Source organism: Podarcis muralis, chromosome 1, assembly GCF_964188315.1.
Source record: "Podarcis muralis chromosome 1, rPodMur119.hap1.1, whole genome shotgun sequence".
NCBI classification, from domain to species: domain Eukaryota; kingdom Metazoa; phylum Chordata; class Lepidosauria; order Squamata; family Lacertidae; genus Podarcis; species Podarcis muralis.
The window spans coordinates 18,460,756-18,484,003 of NC_135655.1; positions in this window are offsets into that span (position 1 = coordinate 18,460,756).

Consider the following 23,248-nt stretch of genomic DNA (forward strand, 5'->3'; position numbering starts at 1 on the left):
GAGCTCCTGTTGCTCTGTCCCAGCTCCTGCCAGCCTAGCAGTTCAAAAGCACACCAGTGCAAGTAGATAAATAGGTACCACTGCGGCGGGAAGGTAAACAGTGTTTCCGTGCGCTCTGGTTTCCATCACGGTGTTCTGTTGTGCCAGAAGCTGTTTAGTCATGCTGGCCACATGACCTGGAAAGCTGCCTGAAAGCAAGATGAGTGCTGCAACCCCATAGTTGCTTTTAACTGGACTTAAACATCCAGGGGTCCTTTACCTTTACCTTACTTTTCAGCAATAACAGGGGCTAAGGATGAGTCCTCCAGCGAATTCACCAGGATTTTAATTTCCTTCCATATATACTTTTTGCAAAGCAGCTTCACTCATCACAAATGAATTCCTATCTTGTTATCACAAATAGACACATTTGTGTGCACACTTTACCCTGGTATGTCTGTTTTTGTAATAGTTACTATGCTGGAAAACTGTATTGCAAAATTCATGGAAGTACGAATTTTGAAAACGGGCTGCATTTCAGTTTCCTTATTGTTTTAGAAAGTGCAAATTAGGTGGTTCGCCCTTCAGTGCAAACTGAATCAAGTGCTCCTTTCCCCTAAACCATACTCAGGCCTGCCATTTTCGGCAGAAACCCTGTGTTTCTCAGGAAATGTAGTTCTATCCAGAGGGCAATAGTGCACAAGCCCTGGGCACCACCGAGGCATAATTTATTTCATTCCCTCTCTTTAATACTCAGTCAAGGCATTAGTAAAACATGTGCAGCTTTGAGTTTTTGAGACTGTTTAAAAAAGAAGTGTGAAGCCACTAACTTTGTGTGCTTTTTTGCCACTCTTGTAACCTAAAAGAATTGTCAAATAATGCAAGCCATATTTTGAACACACACCAAAACAAAAACACACAGGATGTTTCTCTGGTGTTGAGACGGCGGGTGCCAAGTTTCAGTTCTCTGGCAAGTTTTCCTAGGCTGTGATGTCAGCCTCTGAAAAACAGAACATGTGGCGGAAGCTTGGCCTACCGAGAAGGAGGGGGGCAAGCGCTAAAAATGCCTGGGAAAGCTATACCAGGCTATATCTGAATCACCTTGCCAACAAAGGTCCGTATAGTAAAAGCTATGGTTTTCCCAGTAGTGATGTATGGAAGTGAGAGCTGGACCATAAAGAAGGCTGATTGCCGAAGAATTGATGCTTTTGAATTATGGTGCTGGAGGAGACTCTTGAGAGTCCCATGGACTGCAAGAAGAAAAAACCTATCCATTCTTAAGGAAATCAGCCCTGAGTGCTCACTGGAAGGACAGATCCTGAAGCTGAGGCTCCAATACTTTGGCCACCTCATGAGAAGAGAAGACTCCCTGGAAAAGACCCTGATGTTGGGAAAGATGGAGGGCACAAGGAGAAGGGGACGGCAGAGATGGTTGGATAGTGTTCTTGAAGCTACCAGCATGAGTTTGACCAAACTGCGGGAAGCAGTGGAAGACAGGAGTGCCTGGCGTGCTCTGGTCCATGGGGTCACGAAGAGTCGGACACGACTAAACGACTAAACAACAACATGAACAGGTTTGGTGTCATAGCTTTCCAACCCATTATGCAATCTCTTCAGATGCTCGGGTCCTCTTCAGTTGCTTGCAGACTTCCCATGGGTATCTGGTTGGCCGCTGTGTGAACAGGACACTGGAATGGATGGGCTACTGGCCTGACTCTGGCTACTGGCTGTTCTTAGGTTATGTTCTTATGCAGAGAGAATAACTGTTCTCTGTCCAGTTTCTCCACACCATACAAAATTTTAGACATCTCCAGTGTGTCTTCTCTTACTTGTCTTTTCTCTATAAACATCCTCAACCCTACCTGGAGATGTTTGGGATTGAACCTGGAACCTTCTGCATGCAAAAGAAGATGCTCTTCCACTGAGCTATGGCCCTTCCCCAATTGTAGCCTAACAACAACAACAACCTTTATATCCTGTCCATCTAGCTGGGTTGCCCCAGTCACTCTGGGCAGCTTCCAACACATAAAAAACCATGGCAATGTAGATTCCAGGTGAGCACCCCAGAAATGATCCTCTACCTGGTCATTGCTCCCCTCCCCTCATTTGGTGGGGATGACTTAAGTACAATCAGCAATGGGTTTTGTGCGCATACTCCTTTGCACCGAGTTTGTGGAGTTAAATTCATTTGGGGAATTTGGTATGCGCAGCATAATGTAAATCAGCTTTCAATTGTATTTTCTGAGGTGTGTGTGTGTGTGTATGTGTGTGTGTGTTGTAGGGAGGGTGGGTGGGTGGGCAAGGAAATAAGATATGCATATATTGGCAAGACAATCTTTTGCCCATAATAATGTTTGGCCCACATTTGACAAAATGTCAATGCGATAAAAGCCACATGGCATGTGTCCCATGCAAAGTGTCTCGATATTACGGAAATTAAGTAGGTTTGAAAGAAAGGGTGACCCCTGCGTTCGGCATTTCTTGCAGAACGGGATTGCATACTGGTGAAATTCAGTGTAGCAAACAGGCTTCCAAAAAAATAAAAAAAGAGAACTGTATAATGTCACAAACTAAGCCGATCTAAATGAAAGGCTTCTATCCTAACATTTAGCTTTTATAGAGCTCGTTACTACAGTAATAGAAATCTCAGCAAATTTCAAACTGAAATTTCCATCTGAAGTGTTTTTGGAAGGCTATTATTACCGACCTTCTAATTTCCACTGTAGCTAAGCATGTATTAATAACAAGGAGAGGTGAGGCAACTGCTGATATATCCAATGGTGCTTGACATTTAGTAGATGAATTAAAGTTTACAGTCCAATTGGTTTTTAACCAGTAATATTAGAGATCTTTGTTGCGAGCTTTTCTTTCCCCAGTTCTTTTCTCCCTCCCCTTCTCTCCGCCGTATTATAATTAGCCATTTCTATTATTTATATTTCTCTCTCCTCATTTGCCGTGTATTTCATGGCAATGGAACGACAAGCATGGTGCGTGCAGCGGCCAATCTGCATTTTGCAAATTCACAGTCTTGAACACAAAGAGCCTGGGCTAAATTCTACTCTAATTTATACCTTTAATAATCATGATATAAAGGGCTTATCTACACCATAGGCTTAAACTGGCTTAATATCCATTCTTTCTTCAGGGGATTCTGGGACCTGTAGTTTGGCAACGAGTAGGGAGTGTTAGGCATATTTAACTGAGAATTCGCAACACCCTTCACCACAGAACAACCCCCCCAGAATTATTTTGTGGAAACTTTGACACCAAACTGGATTCTTCTGATGGTGTTCTTGGCATCTATCTGTCTCAAGAGACACTGGAAGAGTGTGCCATCCGTGGGTAAAGTCAAACCGTTGGGAGAGTTACAGCGTCTGCTGTGGCTGTAGAGACCAATACAGGAGAGACATGTTTTACTGCAGCTGGGGCAGGTTAAGGCATCAATTTCCACGGTTACAGGTGTGTTATGGAGTTTCTTCTTTGCACTCTTCCTGGCGGTCATTTCTCCTCTGGTCACTGTTATGGATGCACAACCTGACTGCCTCTCTCCAGGCACTGCGGTCCTCTGCAAGGAATTCCTACATGGGAGGGCTGATGTTTCCAGCGCTTTAAGGTTCATTAAAACAACAACAACATCCACCACCAAGTGGTGCATAACTTTTATGAAATAAATAATAAACGAATAAGAGGACTGATCTGAAGTAGGGATGTCTGAATGGCCAGCTGAATGGACTCAGAAGACTCCCTGCGATTGCAGTTCCCGATTGCAAAGAGCCTTGCAAATGCATCCAGCTGAACTTAAGTTTGAATCCCTCTTCATATCTTCCCACTCAAGGCAGGAATGTTGAGGTGCAAGGCAGGGCTGGTGGGGTGTGTGTGGATTTTGTAGATGTACGACTTGAGGAGAGTCCCAGGGGCCAGTACATAAGCCTGTACCTTGACCCCTTATCCTAAGGTTCCCCCATCCCTCATCTATATGATATAGAGTGAAAGAGCACTCCCATAAGCACTGGTTTTGTTCTTTATACTAATCCAGCCTGGGACCTGGATCCTTTAAAATCTCCCTTCTCCTATATGGGCCTGCCTGAACATTGTCAACATCACTGTCCTGTGGCCAAACTGCATATGAAGTTGAATTGTGTGTAAGCAATTAATGGTCACATTTTAAATAATATAAAGAGCTATTACGGAGCTGGACCATAAAGAAGGCTGAACGCCAAAGAATTGATGCTTATGAATTATGGTGCTGGAGGAGACTCTTGAGAGTCCCATGGACTGCAAGAAGATCAAACGTATCTTCCGGAGGCGGCGCGAAACTGTGATGGCGGTCCTCTTCGATCTCTGAAGAGGGGCTCCGCAGGAAAGGGTCGGTTCGCTACGGCACAGCGACGACCCATTAAGAAAAACCACGGGCAGAGTGAGCCCGTGGCCGTGGGACTCGGCGGGCACCTGGAGCGACCCTGAAATCGCGGAAGGAACCCCGTAAGGGGCTCCGGAGTGAAGGAGGGGTAGCGGTGCTGTGAGTTCATCGCTCTTTCTGCGGAAGCGAAGCCGCGCGGCTGTCACAGATGAGCGTCGACCTTTCTTCCTTAAAAGATCTGGCTGAAACAACAAACCCGTGAGTAAGGACGTTAAATGCGGGGAACAAATTTTACCTTAAAATTGGCTGAAACCGGGAGACGATAAAAAGGAAGTCCGCCTTCCGGCACTGCTTTTAAGATCAAAGCAAAGGACCTGAGAAGCGGAAAGCAGCTGAAAAGGGAAGCGCTAAAGAGGGACTTTCATGCACTTTTAGAAGTTTCAGAAGTGATTGCTAAAGAGGAAAGACAGACTTTCTTGTGAGTAAATTTTTGGAATAAAAATTGGACTGACCCCTCTTGGTTGGGGGCTATTGAAAGTCAAATGCCAAATCGTTGGGCTGCTGGAGGGGAAACTGTTTAACTGCGGAACTGTTACAAACTTTTAGAGATGTAAGTGATACTTTTGAGCTTAAACAAGTTGGATTGGATACAAACTACAGGCACCTTTCTGAAACTTTGTTAAAAGTTAAAAACATTTTGCAGGACCTTTTTTACTATTACTGTTCTGGGACTATTGTGCTCTTTTAACACAAAAGGGACTTTAATGGCGGAAAAGTTGCCTTCTTCTTTCTGAACTTTGGTGGCACTCCCCCTAGAGGATTTTGGGAATATAAAGGCCTGGGAACTGCTTTATGTTTACTCTATCTCTTTGAATTGTTTTTAAACTGGATCTGCCTTTCCCATGGAACAACAATAATTTGACCTTGAACACTGACTGATGAGTGGTACAGGAAAGACAAGAGCAGCCAAAGCAAAGGAAGCTAAGGAGAAGGAAAAAGAAAAAAAGCAGGCACAGCTTGTACAAACAACTTTGATTCAGGGACGCAGATCTTCGGTCCCAGCTGTGCTGGGTGAACGAAAGGCAGAAGCCGAAAAGCTTAAAAATCCTACAGAGGAAGATATGGCAGCAGGTGGATCTGAGGGAGTTCTGAAACAAATTTTGGAGCAACTAGCAGCTTTGAATCAAAAGGCTGACAACCACTCACTAAAAATTGACCAAGCTACATCTTCGATCCAGAAATTGACTGACCAGGTTTCCCAGCATACACAAGCAATTGAAAAATTGCAAGGAGCAACACAAGAAAACCGTAATTTAGCTGGGGAAGCTATTCAAATAGCAACGGCAGCTAAAAAAGAGGTCGAGGAAGTTAAAGGAGAAGTCAAGCCTCTCCATAAACAAATTGGTGAACAGCAAGCCTATCTTTCTATGGTGGAACTGAAAAATCGTCAGAGTAACCTCAGATTGAGGGCAGTTCCAGAAATTGAACAAGAAGACTTGATTGGATTTTTGACAACAGAATTTTCAAAATTCTGGGACATAAAGGAAGAAAGTGATTTTAAAATAGTTTCAGCTTTTCGACTAGGAAGATTGGTAAGGAAGGACAGATCCAGAGATTGTTTGATAATTTTGAGATCAAGGGAAGAGAGAGACAAAATATTAGGCCTACATTTTGCAAAGTCTCTTGAGATACAGGACAGAAGGGTCGAAATTTACAGAGATATACCAAAACAGTTATTGGACTTGAGAGCCACCTACTCAGAGCTGGCAAGACTGTTGAGACTTAATACAATTCGCTACAGGTGGGAGTTTCCACAAGGATTATCATTTACTTATAAGCTGAAGAAGGTAAAAATAAGAACACCAGAGGACCTGCAAAAGTTCCTGCACGACCACGGAGAAGATCTCCAAAAAGAAGCAGCAACACATTGGCCTCTACCACAATCTGGGATTCCGCCTGGAGGCGGACCAGACCCTACACCCTCGGGATTAGAGAACAAAGAAGATACACCGCTCTAGGTGCAAAAAAAATAGTACAGGATGTCTCTGCAGCTACTCAGTTGGAATATAAACGGTGGAAATTCCCCGGAAAAAAGAAGGAAAATATTTCACATATTGAAGAAAGAACAATTGGACATTATTTGCTTACAAGAAACTCATGTGACCAGGCTCCACAGGAAGGTTCTAGTCAACAAAAGACTAGGCCAAGAATTTATCTCATCAGACAAGGTTAAGAAAAGAGGCGTGGTGATATACGCCAAGGAAAGCCTGGCACCAAAATTTGTATTCAAAGATGAACAAGGAAGAATTTTGGCGATTGAAATTCAGACACAAGGAGAAAAAATTTTGATATTAGGAATATATGCGCCAAACGACGGGAAATCAGAATTTTTCAAGAAGCTGCATGAGACTATGCTGGATTATATGGACTACAACAACATCATAATGATGGGAGACATGAATGGAGTGGTGTCTACACATATGGATAAGTCACAAAATCAAAACTTAACATCTGATGGCAGACTGCCGAAAACCTTTTTTGAACTGATTGACAACTTGGATCTGATTGACATATGGAGGACAAAGAACCCCCTAGGTAAAGAAGGAACTTTCTTCTCTGAGGCCCACCTGTCCTGGACACGGATCGACCAAATTTGGACGTCTAGAGGGCTGGCACCCAAGACCAGAAAGGTGGAAATCTGCACAAAAACATGCTCCGACCACAATGCCTTGAAATTAGAATTCAGACTTACTCAAACCGGTTCCTTCAGATGGAGGATGAATGACACCCTTTTAAGAGATCAAGAGATCGTGAAAAAGGCCCAAAAAACGTTAAAGGACTACTTTGAGATAAACTTGAACACTACAGTAGAAAAAAGAACGATCTGGGACGCTAGCAAAGCGGTCATGAGAGGGTTTCTCATACAACAAAATTCAATCAAGAAAAAGCTCTGGAATGGAAAGAAAGACAAAATAATGGAGAAGATTCATCAGGGAGAGAAAAAATTGAGAACCAACCCGAAGTCAAAAGAAGTGCTGAGAGAAATCAAATTCCATCAAGCACAATATTCCAAATTGATAAATCAAGAAATCGAATGGAAAATTAAACAGATGAAACAAAGATCATTTGAATCAGCAAATAAATGTGGAAAGCTGCTAGCTTGGCAGCTGAAAAGAAGACAAAAGTTAAATACAGTCACAAATCTAGAGATTGAAGGGAGAACGGTACAGAAACCAGAAGAAATTATGAAGTGTTTCCACAGATATTTCAAAGAACTTTATGCACAGGGGCCTCAGAAAGAATTTGAGATAGACCAATTTCTAAAGACAAATGGACTACCAAAAATAACTCAAGACAAAAGATCAATCTTGAACTCTAAAATAACTTCACAGGAAATTGAAGGTGCCATTCAAAGTATGCAGCTAGGCAAATCTCCAGGCCCGGATGGGCTTACCTCCAAATATTATAAGACTTTGAAGGACTACTTGATACAACCTTTGTTGGAGGTATGCAACCAGATTATGGATGGGAAGAGGGCACCAGAAACGTGGAAGGAAGCTTTCATCACATTGATTCCTAAGACTGAATCTGAAAAGACCCAACTTAAGAACTACCGTCCCATCTCACTCCTGAATGTGGATTACAAAATATTTGCAGACATTTTGGCAAGTAGACTTAAAAAGGTCCTAAATGAAGTAATTCACAAGGACCAAGCAGGCTTTCTCCCTGGCAGACATTTATATGAAAACACTAGAAACATTATTGACATTTTGGAACTCTTGCAAACTAATCTTAATACAAGAGCAGTGTTAATTTTTATTGATGCGGAGAAGGCCTTTGACAACATTTCTTGGATGTTTATGAAAAAAAATTTGGAAGGGATGGGAGTGGGACGGGGGTTTGAGAACGGAATAGAGGCAATTTACTCAGAGCAAAAAGCCAAACTGATAGTTAATAATGTGGTGACAGAAGAATTTAAAATTGAAAAAGGAACACGACAAGGGTGCCCTCTATCCCCTCTTTTATTTATATCAGTCCTGGAGGTGTTGCTGAACATGATCAGGGAGGACCGGTTGGTACAAGGGATAGAGGTTGGAGTGAAACAATATAAATTGAAAGCTTTTGCAGATGACTTAGTTCTGACACTACAGGAGCCAGAACCCAGTACAAAAAGAGTGTTAGAACTTATAGCAGAGTTTGGTCGGGTTGCGGGATTTAAGTTGAACAAACAAAAAACTAAGGTTTTGACCAAAAATTTGACATCTACAGAAACAGAGGGGTTCCAGAGAGAAACAGAATTAAGTGTGGTTAAAAAGGTGAAATACCTAGGGATTTATTTGTCTTCCAAAAACTTGAATCTATTTAAAGACAATTATGAAAAATGTTGGTTGGAAATTAAAAGGGATTTAGAAATTTGGTCAAGATTGAAACTTTCCTTGTTGGGAAGAATTGCAGCTATAAAAATGAATGTATTGCCGAAAATGTTATTTTTATTTCAAACCCTACAGATCGTGGACAGAGTGGAATGCTTTGGAAAATGGCAGAAGGATATATCTAAGTTTGTCTGGCAGGGCAAAAAGCCCCGAATAAAGTTTAAAATACTAACTGACTCAAAAGAAAGAGGGGGGTTTGCCCTGCCGGACTTGAGGTTATATTACGAATCTGCAGCCTTTTGCTGGTTGAAAGATTGGTTTTTGTTAGAAAACACGGATGTCCTAGATCTGAAAGGTTTCGACAATGCTTTTGGTTGGCATGCATACTTATGGTATGACAAGGTTAAAGCTCATAAATTGTTCAAAAACCATATTGTGAGAAAAGCAATTTTTGCAGTCTGGATGAAATACAAAGACTTACTAGAGAGTAAAACCCCGAGGTGGTTATCACCGATGGAGGCCAAGGCTCGAAAAAGGCCCAATATGGAGGCCAAATGGCCGAAATATTGGGAAATAATTGAAAAAATTGGAGACAATTGGAAGTTGCAGAGCCAAGACAAACTAAAAAATAAGGTGCGAGACTGGCTACATTATGCTCAAATTCAAGAGGTTTTTAAGATGGATAAAAAAGTTGGTTTCCAGGTGGAAAAATCGAAATTGGAAACAGAACTATTAGAACCAAAAACTAAGATACTATCGAGAATGTATAACTTGCTGCTTAAGTGGAACACACAGGATGAGACAGTTAAATCTGCCATGATAAAATAGGCACAGGATGTGGGGCATAACATTATGTTTGAAGACTGGGAAAGGTTATGGAACACCGGAATAAAATTCACGGCATGCACTGCCCTGAAAGAAAATATTATGAAAATGATATACCGGTGGTACATGACCCCAGTCAAGCTAGCTAAGATATATCATCTGTCTGATAATAAATGTTGGAAATGTAAGGAAGCAGAAGGGACATTTTTCCATCTCTGGTGGACCTGCCCAAAAGTGAAGGCCTTCTGGGAAATGATTTATAATGAACTGAAAAAGGTATTTAGGTATACCTTCCCTAAGAAGCCAGAGGCCTTCCTGCTGGGCATGGTAGACCAGAAAGTGTCAAAGAAAGATAGAACGTTGTTTATGTATGCTACCACAGCAGCAAGAATACTCATCGCAAAGAACTGGAAGACACAAGATTTATCCACGCTGGAGGAATGGCAGACGCAGTTGATGGACTACATGGAATTAGCTGAAATGACCGGCAGAATCCGAGATTTGGATGAAGAATCAGTTGAGGGTGATTGGAAAAAATTTAAAGACTATTTGCAAAAATATTATAAGTTGTATGAATCTTAAGATAGTGCATGTTATTGGAAATGTTATGCTTTAGCAAATTTGATTAAGCAAATGGTAAAATAAGTCACAAATGAGAAAAGAGGACAAGTGAACCAAACATATTATGTTTATTTTAAAGGTATTATAATTGAGATACAACATATTGAATACGGAGACATAATAACTGAAAGTTGCAACAAGGTTTGAAACAAGGTAACAAATTGCTGATATTGTTATTACAAAGAACGCAGATTTGGAAGGTGTGGGGAGGTCAAAAGAGGATTTACGGAACGTGGAATGTTTATATATTTTTAAATTCATTAAGGTTTTTTCCTTTTTTTACGTTAAAAAAAAATCAAAAAATTGTTTCTTGTATTTGGTTTCTCCTGTACTATTTGGAATGTATAAAACTACGAAAAGAAACGTAATAAAAAATATTTTAAAAAAAAAAAGAAGATCAAACGTATCCATTCTGAAGGAAATCAGCCCTGAGTGCCCCCTGGAAGGACAGATCCGGAAGCTGAGGCTCCAATACTTTGGCCACCTCATGAGAAGAGAAGACTCCCTGGAAAAGACCCTGATGTTGGGAAAGATGGAGGGCACAAGGAGAAGGGGATGACAGAGGACAAGATGGTTGGACAGTGTTCTCGAAGCTACCAGCATGAGTTTGACCAAACTGCGGGAGGCAGTGGAGGACAGGGGTGCCTGGCGTGCTCTGGTCCATGTGGTCACAAAGAGTCGGACACGACTAAACGACTAAACAACAACATTACGGCGCTGGTGATAGTGGTATGGCTTTGAGAAAGGAAGTGGTTTGAACTTGCCATTGTCCTGATAAAAATACCCTGCCTCTCAGAAGGTCCCACTGATACTGATGGGGTCATCTCTCCAAGAGCAATATTATTTTCAGGAATATTTTTAAATGTATTTCCCCCCACCCTAGTATATATATTTTGTATGTGTTACTTGAAAAATTCGTAAAACTGAGAGTTTCAAAGGATGGGTTTGCGTATTGTTTCAGAAAGTGCGGATCAGGTAGATCTGAATGTGAAATGAGTCAAACTCCTCTCTCCTTCCCTGCCTCAAACAGATGCTGTACAAACTCTTATTTTGGCAGCCATTGGTTCCTTCAATGAAATGTTTTAAATGCTGCGCTAGTTCTTGCTCGATATCTTCTTTTGCACTTTTTTAAAAACATATAAATATTCCTGATTCTATTTATTGGCATTTAAAAATGTTAGCGGTTTCGATAGCCCTTTAGATGGAAGCGCAGGATAAAATAATTAAGCATTATAAGGGGGGGGGGGCAATCTCTGTGCACCGTTCTTCACGGAGGCTTTGTGGTGGGAAGGTGTTTGAGAGCCCTTGAAATGCCCTGCATTTAATGTCCAAAGGACGGCTTTTTACCAGGGGCCTGGGGGATATCGGGAGGCCCTCAGCTCAACTCTCAGGCCTCCTGTCAAGTGAAAATAATATATCCAATGTGGGCCTAGCGAGCAACAGAATAACAGCTTCGTGACAGCTGTCTTCAGTGAATCTTCTGATTCTGGCAAAAAGGCAGCAATAACTTTTGTGTGAACATGTGGGTGGAAGAGCTGTCTCCGTCCTTGGTTCCATCCTGTCCTTCACAGATACTTGAATAAGTTAATTATAAATTGCTACTTAATGACATAACTAGGCTCCCTCATTCCCACAGAAAGGCAGTCTATGAAGAAAAGATGGCTTCATAAGGTTTCTCAGCTCGCTTAAAAGAACTTGGTATTAAAGAGGCATGTTTGTAATTAAGCACACACATTTATCAAACAGCATTAGTTCACACAGGAATAATAATAATAACAACAACAATAAGGCTGCCCACCACTGAATATTCCCCAGGCGGCTTACTAACAATACAGTATTACAGCTGCAATATAACATAATTCAAATGAACTGTAAGCAATGAAAGGCAACAAAAAGTGTCCCTACTAATGGAGGCAGGATTACAGCTTGAATTAAAAACACTAAGGACTGCGATCCTAAAGCCACTGGGATTCAGCCCAATTAAATCCAACAGGACTTGCTTCGGAATGTAGATAGGGTTAGGATTGTGCTGTAAGCAACAACAGACCAAAAAAGTTAGTTTAAAATGCAGTTTAAAGCTAGGGTGAATAACAAGGTATTTGAGACATGTCAGGTTGCATCTGCAGCAGCACAACCAGATGCCTTCATCTGCCCCAGCTGCAACAAAACATGTCTCTTCTGTATTGGTGTCTTCAGCCACAGCAAGAACTGTCACCTTCCAACAGTTTGACTTTGCCCTCAAAGGCGCACTCCTCCGTAGTCTTCCAAGACAAGAAAGATGACGACAACAGTTAGCTTCAAAAGTACCACAGAGATGACATCTGGGGAGGCTGTTCCATAGCTGTGGTGCTGCCACCACCAAAACAGAGGCCACTGTGAGTCTCCTCATACATTACATATGGGGCAAACCTAAAATTTAATCTCCACCTAAAAATCTAAAGCTTGAGAGTGATACACGGGTGTCTGAAAACATGTGTTTGAAAACATTGCATAGGTATCCTCATTTCATTTTATGTTCTTAAAAATCCATTGGGTGATTACTGGTTGACTTGCCTAATGCCACCCAGGGAACTTCGCTGACAAGTAGTGATTTGAACCCATGCTTCCCCCTCTGTCAATGCCACACTTTATTTGCTGCAACAGCTCCCAGGTTTTTTAGTTCAGTGGGTGGGTGGATAGCTTGTCTACGGACAGCTCTGCAGACCGGGGCAAAGCACGTATGCAGATTATAATGTGTTTGCAAAATGCTTCTGTTTGCTGTTGCTCATTCTGAGCTGAAGGCGTGGGAAGGGGACAGACAAATAAGTAGACCCTGAAGCCTGTGTAATTGCTGTACAGCTGATCCATGATTTTCAATATATATGTTCTTGAACTTTTAAATTTGACATCACCATCCTCACATATTCATACATATTCTAGGCAGAAAATCCAGCTGTTGACTCTTAATAAAAATGTGAAGCACGTAACCACTCTGGTTATCAGAGATTCATAGAAACGCGAGGTAGAAAATAACAATTGTCATACAGTCTATCTCCCTGTTATGGCAAGAACATTCCCCACTATATTGGGTGTTCTACTGCTCTGACCTTCCTGTCTTTTAGAAGTCCACAGAAATGAAGACTCCATTATGATGTATTGGTTATCCTTTTGTATAAACGTCAATGGTACGCATCCCATTATTTTCTTATAGGTGTTCTTGGCTGTCTATGTCTGCATATTCACAATGGTTAAAGCATTAACTGGTAGATGGGCACTGTAGTTTTCTGAGCCATGGGCGGGGGGGGGGGGATACAAACTCAGTATACCTGCATGTTTGCAAAATCTATCCCAAACGTCTTAAAATATATAGACTTGAAACATCTTCCTTGAAGAGTAAAAAAAAAAGAGGCTCATCCCAGTTTCTTTCATTCTTTTTTAAAAAATAAAATAAATGCACTTAATTCTTCTCTGGTTAACCATTGCTATAGTCCTATACCCTGAAATGAAAATCTAGGCATTAGTGAAGTAATCATTACAGTAAACTATAGTGAAGAGCAACTGCTAAGACGTTTTCTTTCTATGGAGTTGTTCTAGAAAATTTTCTTTTTTTAAGAGAAACCATGGTTTTTTAGACTAAGAACTGGAGAACATGATGGGACAATACTAGCTCTCAGTTTAATAAAGCATCTGAACCAGGCTATTGACTGGCAGCTGAGCCTTGCCCCCAGCTTAGTGAAACTGAAACCTACTATTCTTCGACACTCATAGTGGAAGTCTACAAATATGTCCCAGTGTTCACGGTAAGTTCCAGCAGCTCTTTTTCTAGAAAAATGGCACTGGTGAAACCTAGTATTCTTCAACACATAGTGGAAGAAAATAACCTGGCCTAGAAATGTGACCCAGCAGGCCTAAATTATTTTAGGCTAGAACCAAGTGAGATTGTCCATGGCTAGACATTTCATAGACTTCATAAAGTATGAAATCCATATTCATTTAAGAAATTTTTTTTATTTTATTCTTGAACACAATATTTAAAGTAAAAAGCTTATACTGTAACATGACTAGTAGTTTCCAGAAGACAATCATAAAAATACCATGGCTTGCATGTAACTAAGTCATCCTCAGAGTAGACACTTTTAAATGAATGGACATAAGTTAGTCATATCCATTGATATCAGTGGGTCTACTCGAGAATGACATATTTGGACACAACCCACTAAAGCAGGAGCATAGATCTTGTGCTCTCTGGATGGTGTTGGACTATCTCAGAAGGTTGGCTATGGTCATTGGGGTTGATGGGAGTGAGAGTCTGACAACATTTGTAGGGCCACAAGTTCTCCATCTCTACACTAAAGCAACATTAATGAATATTAGCACAACCGGAGAAAGTAAACATTAACAGTACCTACCAGTAAAATGGTTCAACCCAGTCAATCTGCATTCTTCTCCCCAAGTCAGCATGGATCAGAAGGCCAACAAAGCATAAGCTATGTTATATGTACCAACAGGGACCAGCAAGGCTGAAACAGCACACCTGAGCCCTGAAAACTGAGCTGTCTGGGGCCAACCTGAACTAGGAGGTCCCCAAACGAAGGCAGGTTAGGTGTCACTCCCAATTAAAGATCAATAAGGCCTTTAAAGTGATTTATTTTAAAAAAATGGATTGCAGAGAAGCATCCTTTTAGGAACTACTGTGAGTACAATAGCTGTTTGCTCCACCATATTGACATGTCCTTTCTGTCTAAACACGCATTAAACTTGGACAGACAATAAAAATTAATCCTGTTCTTTCATAAAATGGAAGGTCATTTCCTCTGACCAGCCCTAGGGGAGATGATGTCATTTTCCATGCTTAGATGTTTGCATTAAAATAAATTATCCCGATCGATATTTAGGAAGAAAGGAAGGTTTGGGCTCGGTAACTTAGAGTGTATTTGTGGTAAAGGGATGTTGTAAAAGGGATATATAATGAAGAGTGAAATGTCTGGTTACGCTGACAAAAGAAATGGGGTTCTGTAGCTTCTGCTACAGGGTGTTGCAAGGTATAAACCTGTTTTTCAGCAACCTAATGTGACAACTTTTAAAACAAAATGACCACAGGACCCAGTAGGTTTTGCATAACGCTTCGGCTATCCTTCCTGAATCCCAAAATGGTTTTTGACCTTCTAGGGGTACAGTGGACATAATATTCACTGCTCGACAGCTTCAAGAAAAATGCAGAGAACAAAATCAACCCCTTTATATGGCGTTTATTGACCTGACTAAGGCCTTCGACACTAAATTGTACTGCCCCATGGACTGTCCTTCTGAAAATTCACTGCCCAGATAAGTTTGTGAACATCCTTCAGCTCCTCCATGATAATATGACAGCAACAATTGAGGATAACAATGACACTCAAAGTGGTCCATTCACAGTGGGATCAGGTGTTAAACAGGGATGTGTTATAGCCTCAACACTATTTATTATCTTCAGCACCATGATCCTACACATTGTCAAAGGGAAACTCCCCACTGGGGTAGAAATCATATATGGAACAGATGGAAAGCTCTTTAACTTGAGTAGGCTGGAAGCAAAGAGTAAGGTTACCATAACTTCCATCATAGAGCTTCAATATGCCAATGACAATGTAGTGTGTGCACACTCAGAGGATGACCTCCAAACCATCCTAAATATATTCACAGAAGCTTACGAAAAGCTAGGCCTATCGCTCAACATCCCCAAAAAATCCAAAGTGCTGCAATGGTGTAACATTGGAAAATGTCGATCACATTTCCTACCTGTGCAGTTATCTTTCTACAAGGGCTGACACTAATGCCGAAATCCAGCATCGCCTGAGCTCTGCGACTGCAGCTTTCTCCCGATTGCAGTGCAGAGTGTTTAAAGACCAGGACATTCACAGGGAAACCAAAATGATTGTTTACAAAGCTATTATACTACCAATCTTACAGCACACTTGTGAAACATGGACCACTTATAAACACCATCTCCAACTCCTGAAAAGATTCCATCAATGTTGTCTCCAAAAAAAAAAATTACACATCACTTGGGAAGACAGGTGAACTAATGTCAGTGTACTGGAAGGAGCAAAGATCACCAGTGTCGGAGCAATGATTCTTCAACATCAACTTCGTTGGACTTGTCATGTTGTTCAGATGCCTGATTATCGTCTAAGCAACTACTCTATTCCCAACTTAAGAATGGAAAGTGAAATACGGGTGGACAACAAAAGAGGTTTAAAGACACTATCAAGGCAAATCTAAAAAAATGTAGTATAAGCACTGATATCTGGGAAAAACTGGCCTGAGAATACTTCAACTGGAGAACAGCATTCACCAAAGATGCCATGGACTTTAAGAAGCACTAACTTAGGGTGAAAAGGAGAAATGAGCTAAGAGGAAGGCACATTTGGCAAATCCTCATCGTGATCAGCTCCGGCCTATGTCCCCCCGTGAGAGGATGTGTGGATCCAGAATTGGCCTCTGCAGTCACTTTTAAGTCACCGTTAAGACCGTGTTCATGGATTCCAATCTTACCCAGCTACAAGTGATCACCAAAGAAGAAGCATAACGCTTCAAAAGGGAAGATTCAAATTCTGTTCTGTGGTTTTTGATGGTGTGGTTTCCACAAAGTTTACGTATTGTTAAAGCTTAACACTTCTCCAAAATTAATGAAAAACTACATTTCAAAAAGAAAGAACAGATGTTGTGGCAAATCATGCTTTAGCCCTAGAAAAGGGGGCTGAAATTGTATGGGGATGAGGCAGAGCAGCAGTGTTGCTTTCACACCAGCACTGTTTTCAGTGTGGGACAGGGATGGGGTTGGGCTAGGTGGTGACAAAGGCAGGGTAGCTACAGGTTGGTGGTGTTGGCAGCTGCCAACAACCCAGGGCTCTCCCAACCTCACCGCACCTTACTTTGCCCCACCCTATCCGAGCAAGTGGCCACCCCCTTTCATGAGCTTCTGGTGTGACCTCTGTTTTCCTCCAATGAAGATGCTCGTGAAAAGGATGCCCAGGGGGTATCCCACATGTTTTCAAATGTGTATGGTAGTCACACTCTTGCCCATAAGGGACAAGCAACTATTGGACAGTGACTATGACATCAGCTGCCACGTTGCTAGTGCTATTCTGACTCCCTACCAACTGAGATGAAAAGTTTTCTTTTCCTTTTCCTTCCCCCCCCTTTTCTTCAGATGCCTAATGCTCACACAGCAGGGCTACCGCCATAGGAAGCCACTGGCTGTGTCAAAGCACCCTGGATTAATCAGATAAAAAGAATGAATAACTGTATACAAAGTGTATTACTAATTAAAAAGTGCATTACTCATTTTCTGTACTCAAGTTATGACATCTGTGGAAAAGTCCTTTTCTTAAATAATAAAAAATACACATTTCCAACAAGACTTTTCTGTTCCGTTACTAAGAGCTATTTTGAGGGCTGAAAATTTATATGTTGCATTTTTAATGAGAAATGATGAAAACACTTAACACAATGGATAAGCTGCTCCCCTCACACTTATTTAGAAATCCAAACCAAATAAGCATTTTATTCCTGATAACAGTACACCATACAGGAAGAGAAAGATCACCTGACCTGCTTCAGTCAGATGCTTTTCATACTGAGTGTATAGGCCAGTTACCAAGTGGAAAACCGTCTTTTAAAAATGTCATGAATGCAGAGGATAGCTCTATAATTTTCTAATGGGGGTTCTCTTTCCCTTCTGACATTCATTCAGTGTGCTGTTGCCATGTTGGGTGCACCCAACATGCACCCCAATTTCTGAGCAGTGGGGAACTCCAGGGGGTTCCAGTGCTTACCTAAGGTTCGGTTTCCTTGGAATGAAGGTCAACAGAGACTGTGTCTTCAGGCTTTATTTACACATATATACAACCTGAGCATAGGATGGCAGGACTCACAACCTCAGCACCCAACAGATCTTGCATTTCCATTAGGGTTTGCAGGGAAACCCCAAGTCACAACTTTGGGTCCAGCACAGAGCAGACATGCTTCTGTGTCTCCAACTTCCAACATCTACCAACAGATGCATATTTGTTGCATCTATAGCCCACCTTTTTCTCCAAGGGGCTCAAGGTGGCATACAAGGTTTCTGCTCTCTTTTTTTGAGCCCCACAATGAGCCTGGGAGGTAGGTAGACTGCGAGGCAATGACTGGCCCAAGGTTGCCCAGTGAGCTTCATGGCCAAATGGGGATTTGAACCCTGGTCTCCCAGGTCCTAATCTGACACTCTAACCACTATACTACAATGGCTCTCTTAACTACTAGTTCTCTGGTTAAAAATACACACACTAGTTTTTTGGGGTGATTCGAAGAAATGGCAGGCAGAGAGGGGTGAAGCACACTTTCCCGACTTTATCCAATCCCTCCCCAAAGTATTTTTTCCTATTGGGCTACTGTTGCACACGTACTTGTGTGTAATGTGTAGTCGGGCCTTTTTATTTCTCATCCACAGAATTCACCGTTGACAAAAGCCTTAAGACAAGACAATAAAAACTTTGACATGACAACTAACATGAGATGCCCATAAATAATTTGCTAGATAAATAATTCCAAGGAAACACTCAGGGGAGGGTGGGGAAAAAAGATCACCCAGACTCAGGCGTTGTACACTCTGAGCACAATGTACAAATCAAGCATTGTGGAGCATGCGGATGGCGAGTGTCCAATTTGAACTCGTTAATCCAGCCTAAGTCTGAGGTTTTATTCCCCTTCCGTCGAGCTTCAATATGCATCTGATCTGAGGATATTGGATTTTTTTCCCCTCCTTTGAGGAGAGAAATAAATGACTTATCTGGGGAATAAATTCCGTTCTACTCTTAACATATTGCTCACTGTATACACGGTGCAGAAATAAGGCTGGCTGTTTCTAATGTAAATCTCTAAAGCTGAACTGTGATAATGAGTTTCTGCATTCTCCTCCCCTCCCCACCTGTGGTTGGTAGGTAGGTTAGAGGCTTCCTTGGGAGAAAGAAAGGGGGGGGGGGAACCACACCATGATTAGTGTTTGCAGCTAAGGAGACATGGTTAGAAACACAAATACCTTTAGGGTCTGAATCTCCTTGATATGGTAGCAAAGAGAGCGAGAGAGAGAGGCTGCTAGAACACATTTGTTTTGGTTTACAGCTGACCTGGAATCCTGCACTACATATGACTTCTTGGGATGCTTTTGCCTCCCATCATGTTCTGTGACATCCAGTTCTGGCATTTAGAAAAGTGCTCTGCGCCGCTTGTCAGGATTGCTAATACGCCAGTGGAACCTGCTGCCATTTCGGTTGCCAAAAGGAACCAGGCGAGTGGCTTATTGTGAGGCTGGCTCCTTATACGTTGCAAAGAAATAAAAAGAAGAAAAATTAGGAAATGCATACGGCCACTCCACCATGTTGTGTTTTAAGGTTGTAACCCACCCTGAGACCTTAGGGTGAAAGGCAGTCAATAAACAAACAAACAGACAAACAAATAATAAAGTAGGAGATGTGACCATCCACTCTACTTATTGCCCATTTTTTTGACTGCAGAGGCCCTTCGTGGCAGTGAAAGTATAATGCCACAATCGGGTCAACAGGGAAAGGGTTATAAATGGCCAATCTCTGTTGCTTCTACATAAAAGGACCTCAAGGAGCACAGCTGGGGTGAAACTCAGTCCGAGACCTTGGAGAGTCACAGCTGAGACTCTTGTTTACAGCGGCTTCGTGCCTCCACATGCACAGCTCCTGCATGGTTGGGAACAATTCAACAGGTGCAGCTCTCTCTGGCATGCAGAGCTTGGAAACACTCCACCTGTAGACTTTCCACCTGTCACACAAAGCCATCAGTGTCACTTGCCCTGCTCCAGGTGGGAAATTTAAACGGGAATTACTATTGCGCTTGGACACTAAAAAAAGAAAAGGAAAAGGGGGAAGCCATTTAGCCTTTTGACTGAAGTCAGGATTCTTGCTGAGGGATTATTTTTTCACAGGCCTCTGCTTTGGTTAACGGGGCCTGGTTTTCACTCAAAGCCAGGCGGCAGATGTCAGTCTTAAGAATTCCCGACAAAAATGGTGACCTTGCTGGGTCAAGGCCTATACAACCTGCCTTGCCTCAAGCTGTGTTAAACAGAAGCAGCAGAAAAGCATCTCCAGGCAAATCTGTCTGGGTGACTCGCTATCTCCAGTTACCCCTCTGGATTGAATTCCTTGTGAAATTCTACAGCTCTGAGGGGAAAAAAATAAAAGCCCTGACAGTTAACTTGGCCTTTTCTTTTTACTTGAGTCAATGGATGAGGCAGCAAAGGTGGTTCCCCCGCCCCTGTTTTTGTTTCAGGGGGTAAAGTCCTAACACTGTTATGCAGGCCTAATTTGTAGTAACAGTTTATACCCTCAAGAACTCTTCTTTAATGGATCTCCACAAATGGTTCACACCAAACCAGAACGTTTATAGACCTGCTCATATTTAGGGAACTTTGCCCATAATAAGTAGTAGTAGTAGACGCACTGTGTGTTTGTGTGTCTGTTTGTGAGCATTTCTTAAAAGAAACACAATACGAGTGGATAGTGATAAACTCTGCATGGCGTACCTTCCAACATTTCTCTGATGAAAATAGGGATGTCCTCTTTCATCATCATTTTTTTATCTATACTCCACCCATCTGACTGGGTTGCCACATATATTAAACATTTTAAAACTTCCCTATACAGGGCTGCCTTCAGGTGTCTTCTAAAGGTTGTATATTTGGCTTGGAGGGGGGTGTGCCACATAACCCCTTACCCTCCAATATTTCTCTGATGACAATAGGGGCGTCCTAAGGGAAAGCGGGACATTCCAGGATCAAATCAGAAACCAGGACGGCTTCTGTACATCTGGGACTGTCCCTGGAAAATAGGGACACTTGAAGGGTCTGGCCTGGCAATCATAAATTTAGCAAATACAGTGGTACCTCAGGTTAAGTACTTAATTTGTTCCGGAGGTCCGTTCTGAACCTGAAACTGTTCTTAACCTGAAGCACCACTTTAGCTAATGGGGCCTCCTGCTGCGCCGCTGGAGCACAATTTCTGTTCTTATCCTGAAGCAAAGTTCTTAACCTGAAGCACTATTTCTGGGTTAGAGGAGTGTGTAACCTGAAGCCTATGTAACCTGAAGCGTATGTAACCCGAGGTACCACTGTATGTACAAACGGCTTCATGCCATTTTGATGTAATACTGCCAGATGGGAACATTTCCCTCTGTATTTAATAATACAGGTTTGTATTGTTAATAACTTTTTCTGTTAGGAGGTAGCAAAGTGGTTGAAAAGAGAAACAAACCAGAAGTGGAAGTTGGGGGAAGCCTAGGAGGAGAGGGAGGAAGGAATACATAGTAAATGTTGAGACTTTGAGATGTATGTAATGAATGAAAAAGAAAAATGAATAAAATTTAACAACAACAACAACAACAACAACAACAACAACAACAACACAGGTTTGTAAACTAGTTTGGAAGCAGGGTTTGATATCGTGGTTTGGCAGGCCCTTGCAAACCACGTCTTGTGAGCTGTATGTAGCTCAGTGTGCACACTGTAGCTCAGTGGTAGAGCATAAGAACATAAGAAGAGCCTGCAGAATCAGGCCAGTGGCCCATCTAGTCCAGCAATTGGTTCTCACAGCGACTGCCCAGGTTTCTTTGGGAAACCTGTAAGCAGCACCTTAGCAGAACGGCCCTCTCCCCTCCTGTGGTTTCCAGCAACTGGTGTTCAGAAGCATTAATGCCCTCAACCATGGATGCAAAGCACAGCCATCATGGCTAGTAGCCATTGCTGGCCTTCTCCTCCATGAGTTTGTCCAATCTTGCTGTGCATGTACAAGGCCCCAGCCTTAATCCATGGCCTCTCCAGGTAGGGCTGGAGAAAGACTCCTGATTGAAACACTGGAGGTTTGCAGCCTGCCACTAGGAAGGTCAACTACGGTTGCGCAACACCCTTCCCAACTGGCTTGGGGCCCATTGGGCACTTTGGATCTGGCCCAAATGTTGGGTTTTCTTAATATTGAGGTGGCCAATGGTGCTACTCAGAGGTGTGTGTGTTTGTAGTTTTGACCTGCATGGCAGCAAGCCTGTGGTATCTTGACAATTTGACTAATTAGAGGGGGAGTTTACCTGCTGCACCAAAAGCCGCGATGTGATAGGGTAATTGATTATTTGAAAACTGTATTTAAGTTGATCAAATGTTTTGTATAGTGCTGGTGAGGAGTGGTGGTGATTTACAGCTGTTGATTGTTATGAATTCAAAAATAAAAAAAGCAAAGATATTGCAGTCAGCCTTTTATTTCAATGCCCCAGTCGGTTGGCAAAGAAACCCAACACCAAATTGGGGGCCTTGTACAGCCCTGAGCTTAATTAGAGTTTAAAATTGTAATTAAATATGCTGTTGGCTTGAGTAGGGGTAGACCCTTTCCTTCATTGTCTCCTTCTCCCCTGCCCCTGACCAAATGTTTAATCAGGGTTTTAAACCATAATTAAACATGTGGTCAGCACAAGGAGAAGGGGGAAAGTAGAGCCTTTCATTTGTGTCTCCTTCTCACCCCTCATGACTGCATGTTTAATTGGGGTTTTAAACACTGAATCTCTGCCTGTGTCTCCTTCTCCACCCCACGCCCTTGCCACCAACCACATGTTTAATTCGGGTTTAACGTCCTCGATTAAAAATGCAGTTGCCCAACTGCCCCTCACCCCTGTGACCAGATCACTCTGGGTGGACCCAATCTGGTGTGATCTAAGCCTTAGATCTAAGGCTCCGGGCAAATCCCAGATCGACCCAAATCAGCCCAGTTTAGTTTGGGATCTGGGATTTGTCTGTAACCAGTGCACAGACAAATTCTGAGGTGGACCGATGATGGACTGATGATCTGACTTAGTATAAAGCACCTTCCTATGTTCCGTAGATAGATGTAAAAACAAACCAAGGTTTGCCTTTACAAACTATGATTTTAGGATGACATTTGAATGCAGCCACTGTGTCCTTGAGATAATGACACAGCACTGTGTACTACCTGAAAGCAGTGTCTATGTTAACTCAATCCAAGTGCTGAAACACTTTTAAACTGTGTGAACTCTGTGGCTGGCATGAAAAGTGTGGTTGGGGGAA